Source organism: Camelina sativa, chromosome 7 (assembly GCF_000633955.1).
Source record: "Camelina sativa cultivar DH55 chromosome 7, Cs, whole genome shotgun sequence".
In the NCBI taxonomy this organism is placed as follows: Eukaryota; Viridiplantae; Streptophyta; class Magnoliopsida; order Brassicales; family Brassicaceae; genus Camelina; species Camelina sativa.
In genome coordinates, this window is record NC_025691.1 from 20,956,841 (window position 1) to 20,966,442 (window position 9,602).

Sequence of the window (9,602 nt, forward strand, 5' to 3'; positions counted from 1 at the left end):
TGAAGTCAGAATAATCAGTAACAAAAGATATATATTGTCATCTTCTGCTAGTTGATCACACAACACATGTCCTAATTAATTCCTAGATGAATGTTTCTAATTCGAAATGTAGTGGAGGGCGACTTCTTCATAGTTACGATCTCCCATAAGAGTTTTAGTTTCTAATTAGTGAAAGTATGAAACTAAATGCTCTGTAAACACAGCATGGTTACGTTTTATTGTAAATTAATCTAGTTATTTATTTACTTTTGTATTCATTTAAATACAAATAATTAATTTACTAAGAAAGCCTTGAATGCAAATATTAAAGGAATTGAAGCCAATTTTCTAACCATGATTACGCTTTGTTTTTTTTATTCAACTTATTGCATAATTTCATAAACTGAAATGCATTAAAACGAACCATATGTGTGATCGATGTAAAACGTCAAAAGATGTAAGTTATGTTGATAACTAATAATATATTGTCTCATGAGATGAGACAAATAAATAAAAATGTTTTTTTTCTCATTAATTAGTAAAATGATACTAAAAATAACATTAATGAACATTCGCTGCTATATATACAAAAATCCTCATACAAAACCCAATTAAGTAATCAAAGTATTAAAAATGGAGAGTAAAATCCTTTTCATGACATTTTCTTTTTGTTTTGGTTTGGTAAGTGTGCTTGATCACTCGAGCTCGTAGTCACAAGCACTGACCCATGCTTAAATGCTACCAACAAGCCACTAGCGACAAGCACATTTTCATGACATTTTCTGTAACCATTGTTTTGATATCATTTTCTCATCTAAGTTTTGCTATAGAAGAGATTAATCACAAACCACTCATAACAAAGAACGAAATTGATGCGGCGATCTATGCAGTTTCACTGAGTGCGCGCGATCATAATAGCAACATTCTTCGTAAATATTCTAAAAAAACAGATTGATAATCTTAAGAAGTGTAGTAAAAAGAAGAGAGACACAAGTGCAATTTCTCCAATAAAATGTTTAGATGAAGTCGCTGAAATTCTTCGGAATACACATGCAGAACCAGCTACTAGCAATAGACCTTATTGGGGACACCCGTTATGACACTGCTTACAAGTTTGGTTTGGTTCTCGGTTGTAATCTTAATTGCTCTAAGATAGGAAAGCTGTAATAGGTTTTCTCGATTTTTCTGATTCACGTTGCACTAATTGTACAAACGTTTTTACTTTTTAAATATAATTTAACATTATTAAAATAAAAAATAATAATAATTCTTCGGAATAAAATTGCTTCAAGAAAATAAAATTCTTCGAACTTGTTTTTGCACAAAACTCTACCAAACATGGCGGCCCTGACTACTATGTGTTGTAGTTTAATACAGAGACGGAAAGTTTTAGAGAGTTTTAGATTCAAGGATTGGTTGGCTAAGGCGAAACTGTTCGAACATTCTTGAATCACGTTGATAGCCTTTACCTTATGTGAAGAACAAGAATTAGTCCGCTGATTATGATCAGAGACTCGTTGGTTGTTCACTCTCTCAAAGTCCTATTGTCGTTAATTTCTTTACGTATGCTAAATAAATAAATAATAATGTTTGTCTCTCAAGTAATAGTACTAGTGGTCTGATTGGGATTGTTCGTTCAATTATGTTGTCGTGTTAACCTTTATTGGTGATAAAATAATAATGTTCATTCAGTTCAGATATTTTATACTATGTTTCTAAATAATAAATTTATTGTCGTGTTATCTTTATTTGTGCAAAATAATAATGTTCTTTCACATTAACATTCCCATGTAATATATATATTTTTGATTCACTATTGCACATGGCCAAACAGATAAACTAACATATATAATGTATTAATCCATACAAAAACGGTTTGAATTTGTACTATAACATGCACAAACAAACATAAATTAAGTAATGTGACCACTGACCTCTGATTCTTTATGGTATGAATCAGTCTATCAGAGTCAGATTACGATCTTGGGGCCTGTGGATTTTGGGGTGTGCTTTTCACCTCAATGTCTCAGAGATTATTAAAGGAACTTCGAGAAGTCGTAGAATTTCTACCTTTGAAGATACTTTAGCGGTTATCACTATCTTGTCGTGATTTGCTCTGTAATTTCTGCTCAGTAACTAGTGATCCTTCATCTTGAATCATCTAGTTGATATCAAATTCAGTCCGGCAAGTGATTCCTGATGCCAAAGTTGGACCGCCAATGTATGAAAAGGGATTGGCACAAGATATTCTTTATGTTGTAAGTATTAACTCTTTATCTTAATCTCTCAGTTTGTGTTTAGCTTACGGCTCTCTCGCTTTCTAAATGATGGGGTTCTTTGTCATGTCTCTGTTCGGAACAAGCATCGCCGATTTGTGTAAAGGAAATGGGTTGCAACACAATTAAACCCAATTGACTTCTCTCTCTTTTGGATATGGCCTTAGAGACCAAATGATTGAGGCCCATAACTAATTAACAAGACAGTTTTTGAATTATATTAACTAATAAGAACAGAAACGGTCTCAGGAATGCAATAACAATCAAAGACCAAGTGAGATGTGACGATGATTAACTAGGCCAGCCGCCTGTGAAGTAGCTTTGTAACTGAAGTTCAGCCAAGTCAAAGAGGTCAGCCGCAAGGGTCCAATGGACAGAAACGTAAGGGTTCAATGGACATGTATGTTCGTCCGACTCCTCCTGAGGTTTTGAAAGGAAGAGAATATGTTTTTGGAGTATGTGATAAGGAACTTAGGGACATCATGTGGTGCTATTGCAAGGTGGTTTTGTATTGTCTTTTTTTTTGTGGGGGGGGGGGGGNNNGGGGGGGGGTCATACATATATAATTTTTTGTGTTGATTCTCAGTCAACCGGAGCATGCATATCTTGTTCTTTCCGGTTTCATGTTGGGGTTATTTTTGGTTATGATAGTTTGTGTATGATTCTCTGTTTTCAGAATGAAAGGACCGGAGAAGTTCCAAGTGTCACTTAGAGTGGCTTACCGCGGTGACTCTCTAAGGGCACTGATGCTGATCTTGTATCAGTATTGTGCTTTGCTTTGATTTGTCCAAGAGGTCTCTCTGGTAGAGTTCTTTGCCCTCTTGTCCTAGAAGCTGCAAAGCTAGAAAACTAGTTGCTGTTCTGTTTTTGTTTGTGTACATTTATATATATTCTACAATGAATGTGATGAAACCTGTCAAGCCAATTCTGCTTATAGAGATTTCCAAATGTGGAGAAACACCAATTCCGGGTTGTCATTTCTGTTATTATTACGATCTCATAAACCTTAGAGATGATAAAAGCTAGCGGTGGTGATTTGCTTTCTTGCATGCCATGCCATCCGTGAGCCCGTTGTGTGCACGAGTTCATTGTTTTGCTTGTAAGCTGAAATCATTTGCTATTTCAACATGTTGTTTTTGGTATTGTGCAGATATTAGTTTAGGGAATCAACAGGTACCAATCCTCCTGTAGATGAGAAAGGCTGAGGCAATAGCATTTAGCGGTGTCGTGCGTGTGCAAGATTTCGATTAGGGCTTCATCTTTCTCACGAGGATGGTTTGTAAAGGGTCCGTATTCATTGGTCTTAAACTATTTATTGGTCTTGAAGGTAAAAATGTTGAAGGAGACAAGATCCATGTTTTCTATGGCCATTCTTAACCGCTCCAGATTTATATCATCAAATCAGGCTGCATGAGGGTCATAGATAATGTCAAGCGCCGAGCTCATGAGGTAAGACATAGACAGAGTCAATGCGTATCACGAACCTTACCTTCTTGGATCATGTTGATGAATAAGAGAGTTACGTTGGTCCACTGATTATCAGAAACTAGTGCTTGGTTGTCACTCTCTCAAGTCTTATTGGGATTGTTAATTGTTAGTCTTCATTTCTGTTTTTTTCTATAGTGGTTATTCTTTATTTAATTATATATGCTAACTAATAGTTATAATGCTGTCTCTCATGTACTACTAGTCTACTATTGTGGTCTTATTGGGATTAATGTTAGTTTGTCATTTCTAAATATTGCCGTTAAGTTATAGAAATGTTAGTTTTTCATTTCATGTTAGTTTGAGTATATTAATTTTATGCTATAACAAACTGAAGCTTCCTAGCAAGTGCAAAAGAAAAAAGTAGGAAAAAAGGGTGAAAAAATCAAGAAGTTGTTTAGTGAAACTACAAAAACGTGTACAGTGGAAGTTTGAGGTTACAAACTCTATTCTAATTGGACAATAGGTATAGTAAGTTTGAAGTTTGTAACAGTACAAAAACGTGTACCCAATAATCTCTATTCTAATTGGACAATAGGTATAGTAAGTTTGTAACGTGTGGAACTGAAATTTCTTCTTGTGTATTTAGATGTAAAGCATAATATATAACAAACTCTGAGATTCTCTTATATAATAAATATTGCATTTTTGTGTCCGAAATTTGAACAACATTACTAAAATAATTAGTATATAAATAAATAAAAATATTTCTTATATTTAAGTTTGATATTTTTTGGATATATTGACGAGTTTGAGGTGAACTAATTAAATGTATTAATAATTAAATGTGTTAATTATTAGTCATAGAAACGAGTTTGAGGTTTTTTTTTTCTTGAAATTATGTAGAAAATAAAAAATAAAATAGTCATCTATAGTTTTGGTATCCAATAATCTCTACTCTAATTGGCCAATAATAATCTTTTTTTTTTTGAACAAATTTTGGCCAATAATAATCATGGTAAGTTTTTAACGTGTGGAAGGAAATTGTAAATTTCATCAAAAATTTGTGTGTTTTGGATGTACTAGACGCATTGTCGCGACTCAACAAGTTAAACTAAAGTAACCCACTTACGTTATATAGTTGGTAACAAGCAAAGGTCTTGCTTAGAATTTCTTTAAATACCACACCTCTGTTTAGTAGGCCTCCATATCTCTCAAACACAAAATATATATATATATATATATATATATATATATATCAATACAGAAGAAGAACAAAAGAAAAAAACACAAGAATGGAGAAATCAAGTCTCGAAACATGTCCTGAAGATCTACGAGAAGAGATTGTGTTATCGTCAACTTTGAAATCCTTGGCAAAACTCCTCGGCCTCGAGTATTGTTGGCCGCCGCTGAAAAAAAATTGTACTATAGTTAATTTACTTAGAGAATCAAGTTGGTTAGGGTATGATCGATTTAATTGTTTTGGTTTTTGTTTGAAAATTTGTTAGAAATACCTTTTTGATATCCACCTTTTTCAAAAATACTCTTTTTTGGCCAATTTTAATTTTACCTTCCTTTAATTTTTAATGACCATTTTATCCTTACATGAACAATATTTTAATCAATAAAATTTAAAATAAAAAAAAAATTCCGGCAAAAAAAATTCCGACATAAATTCCTGCCATTTCTAAAAAAAACTGTCGCCAAAATTTTTTTGTCAAAGTTTTTTTGACAAAAAATTTCGACAAAAAAATTTACAGAGCTTTTATAAGGTTTTAAACTATTTAAAACTTTACAAAACTTTGTAAAAACTTTATAAAAAACCTTTTATAAACTTTTTAAACGTCTTTTAGAAACCTTGTAAAAGCGTTTAAAAGGTTTTTATAAAGTTTTTAAAAACTTTTTAAAATGTTTTTAAAAAGTTTTTTAAAGGTCTAGTTTCAAAGTTTTTGGCGGGAAAATCCAATTTCGTATTTGGCGGGAATTGTTTCATTTTTGGCGGGAAATTTTTTCGATTTTGGCGGGATTTTTTGTTTTTTGATTTTGGTGACTGTACATTCTTGTTGTCACTCAAAAAAAGATAATTTTGTCATTTTGTACATAAAGAGGGGTAGTTTTAAAAATGGTCAACATGGAAGGGTATTTAAAAAAAATGACATGCAATAAGGTTATTTTTGAGAATGCACCTTTTTGTTTTGGTTTTGGGTTCAACAAGGGAGAGATTGAAGATACATTATTGTGTTGACAAAATTGTAAGACTGACTACAAGGCGTAAAGGAGCAACTATTGAAAAGAAGAGAGAAGATCACAATGACAGAATCCTTTTTTAAGGACAATGAAGCTGCCAAAGATTCAGTTACAACATGAAAGCTTGAAGATCATCAAGTGCAAGAATAGAGAAAGCTTGAGTTCTATAACTCAGTAACAAAGGGAGAGATTGAAGATATATTGGTGTTGTTACTGGTTATAAGACTCAAGAGAGATGATCAAGAAGCAATGAGTAAACCTGATACAAACACATGTTCAGACACAGAAGTAGTGAGTAAGTTGGAGCATGTGTAACCAGCTACAGACACAGACGCAATGATTCCTCTGATAGAGAATCAGAGAATCTACCACAGCCAAGACAGCTCAATGTGAATTCACATGGAATGAAGTGACATGCTGAACCTTTGGAGTCTTATTATGAAGATCCAAGAAGTGAGAACTCAGCCAAGATATTCATAATCAGTTGAGGAATCTGAAAGCGCATTAGAGCAGAAAGAAATGAGCAACTATAACAGAGCAAAGATATAAAGCAGTTAAGTAAACCTGAAGTACAACAAAGCTGGAAACAGAGCAGACAATGTTTAGTGGTTGTGTAGTGCAACAGAGTTGGAAACAGGGTAAACCTCGTGAAGATGTTGTGTAGTGCAACAGAGTTGGAAACACGGTAAACCTCGTGAAGAGGTTGTGTAGTGCAACAGAGCGGAAAAACTTCAAGTTGTAGCAAACAGCAGAGCGGCTGTGTCAGAAAAGCATGCTTGTATTAGGTGCGACAGGAACAAAAGCATGTGTCAAGTTGACAAAAAGAGAACAAACTTTTACCCACAAGACAAGAGGAAGAAGCTTGTGAAACCTAGGGTTTGTGGAGAACTCTAAGAGGTATAAAAAGAAGAGGTGGTAAGAAGAAGAAGGTTACGCACCCTAGACCTAAAATTGAGAGAAGCACACATGTTGTGTGTGGTGTTGTCCCACCAACAAGATAGAGAATCTGTTGGTGGTTTTTATAGAGGTTCACACTCGTCGTAAAAGACAAAAAGTAGTGGTTCCTTTTGTTCATGTAGATAAAAGTGGTAGGCACAAGTGTGTGCTAGATACCATTGGCAAATGTGACTTTTGCGTTCTTATTTTAGTGAATGATTTTGGATTTGTTCCTGGGGATGTAGGATATCTGAACCCCGTTAACAAATCTCTTGTGTCGTCTCTTCTCTATACTCTCCTCTCTCTGTTAAGCATCGCACTTANGAAGTAGTGAGTAAGTTGGAGCATGTGTAACCAGCTACAGACACAGACGCAATGATTCCTCTGATAGAGAATCAGAGAATCTACCACAGCCAAGACAGCTCAATGTGAATTCACATGGAATGAAGTGACATGCTGAACCTTTGGAGTCTTATTATGAAGATCCAAGAAGTGAGAACTCAGCCAAGATATTCATAATCAGTTGAGGAATCTGAAAGCGCATTAGAGCAGAAAGAAATGAGCAACTATAACAGAGCAAAGATATAAAGCAGTTAAGTAAACCTGAAGTACAACAAAGCTGGAAACAGAGCAGACAATGTTTAGTGGTTGTGTAGTGCAACAGAGTTGGAAACAGGGTAAACCTCGTGAAGATGTTGTGTAGTGCAACAGAGTTGGAAACACGGTAAACCTCGTGAAGAGGTTGTGTAGTGCAACAGAGCGGAAAAACTTCAAGTTGTAGCAAACAGCAGAGCGGCTGTGTCAGAAAAGCATGCTTGTATTAGGTGCGACAGGAACAAAAGCATGTGTCAAGTTGACAAAAAGAGAACAAACTTTTACCCACAAGACAAGAGGAAGAAGCTTGTGAAACCTAGGGTTTGTGGAGAACTCTAAGAGGTATAAAAAGAAGAGGTGGTAAGAAGAAGAAGGTTACGCACCCTAGACCTAAAATTGAGAGAAGCACACATGTTGTGTGTGGTGTTGTCCCACCAACAAGATAGAGAATCTGTTGGTGGTTTTTATAGAGGTTCACACTCGTCGTAAAAGACAAAAAGTAGTGGTTCCTTTTGTTCATGTAGATAAAAGTGGTAGGCACAAGTGTGTGCTAGATACCATTGGCAAATGTGACTTTTGCGTTCTTATTTTAGTGAATGATTTTGGATTTGTTCCTGGGGATGTAGGATATCTGAACCCCGTTAACAAATCTCTTGTGTCGTCTCTTCTCTATACTCTCCTCTCTCTGTTAAGCATCGCACTTACATAAATGTCTTACAAATCTGTAGATCTAGCACGCATCTCATTATTTCAGCAACAGCAGACAATGATATCTCTTGTTTCTTTTTTCAAGTGAGTAATTTAAGCAATATTTCATCTGTTTCTCAGCGCTGGTCTTGAGGAAAGGAGCAGATGATGCATATACTTGATCAGTTTCAACTATATCACTGCAGCAATTTACAAGCTGAGAAAGTATATTAGAAATGTGGTAAAATTGAGATCATTTTTCTATGTAATGAAACCATTGAAAGAAAGACAATGTAGACTCCTTTGGTTACAAAATAAGATCCAAGAAACCATAATCTAACAAAAAGATATGGGAGCTTACTAGGTTGGGGGTGCATGGAATGAAGTTGGCCATATCTTAACTATGTTCTTCCCACTCTTCGTATTGGCAAATTTGTGTTTGATTACACTCACATAACACACCTTCACTGTGAACAACAACAACACAGTCACACGCAAAAAAGAAGTTTTTTTTTTATTAAAAAAAGATCCTTTGAAAAGAAAAACCAAAACGAGACTTACCAGTGGGCTGATGGTGGTGAGGTGACAATGTAGGCTTTTTCAATGCATCTGAAATCCATAATCTTTCTCTATACTTGAGAGCCTGATCAAACATCATATAAGCTCAAATTTATAAGAATTGGGAGAAAACAAAGAGGAAAAGCTCGAACTATCTCAGTGGAGATTGATGACAACTGGACTAGAGAAGTTTATAATAACCATCTTTCAGTTTTCCAGATTTATCGAATTTCACTACCATTCTTCAAATTAACTCAACACTCCGATGCAATTCCAAATAGAAGAAGGCAATTAATAGATTTAACTCACGCTGGAGCTTGCTCAATCAGCAACAAGACACAGAGACGCCGAGAGCGAGCGAGAGTTCCACACCAAATTGGAAGTGTCGAGAACACGAGACGAGAGAGTCTTCCTCCCGACACGACGTCGTTTGTATAATTAAATTGAAAATAGAAGAAGGCAAAGTCCGAAGCTTTTTTTTTTTTTTAGTTTCGTAAGAAAATGTTATGAATCTTTCCTACTGATTTTTTACTACATTTTTCCTTTCATTTTCCTTCGTATTTCCTATGAACTTTCCTACAACTAACCTTTTTTAGAAAAAAATTTGTAGAAATTTTTTTAAGTTTTTTTCACTATCATTATTCATGAAAAATGTTGTTTCATCATGAAACATGAAACTTTCATGTTTCCTACGAACGCTTATTTTTGTTAATAATTAAATAGATATTTGGTCAAAAAGTTTATACTAAATATTTAGTACGAAATAGCGTAGGATGTTTTCTTACGCAAAAATATTATGATTCCTCGTTGGAAAGTAGGTAATGAAAATATCATGTTTTAATTAAAAGGTATTATTGAAAAAGTTAGAAAACTTGTTTTCACACAACTCTCTTGTGTTTA

At 34.5% G+C, this 9,602-nt stretch overlaps 1 long non-coding RNA gene across 2 annotated transcripts; it reads right to left on the reverse strand.

Annotated features, from left to right (window-relative positions):
- LOC104701750 lies at nt 4,920–9,145 on the reverse strand. Of its 2 annotated transcripts, none has more exons than XR_002032898.1 (4): nt 9,012–9,145; nt 8,706–8,787; nt 8,506–8,611; nt 4,920–5,089 (listed from the first exon to the last, which is right to left on the reverse strand). It is a non-coding gene; the product is annotated as an uncharacterized LOC104701750 (long non-coding RNA). The 2 variants fall into 2 exon arrangements; XR_753891.1 differs by lacking the exon at nt 4,920–5,089 and adding an exon at nt 7,218–8,361.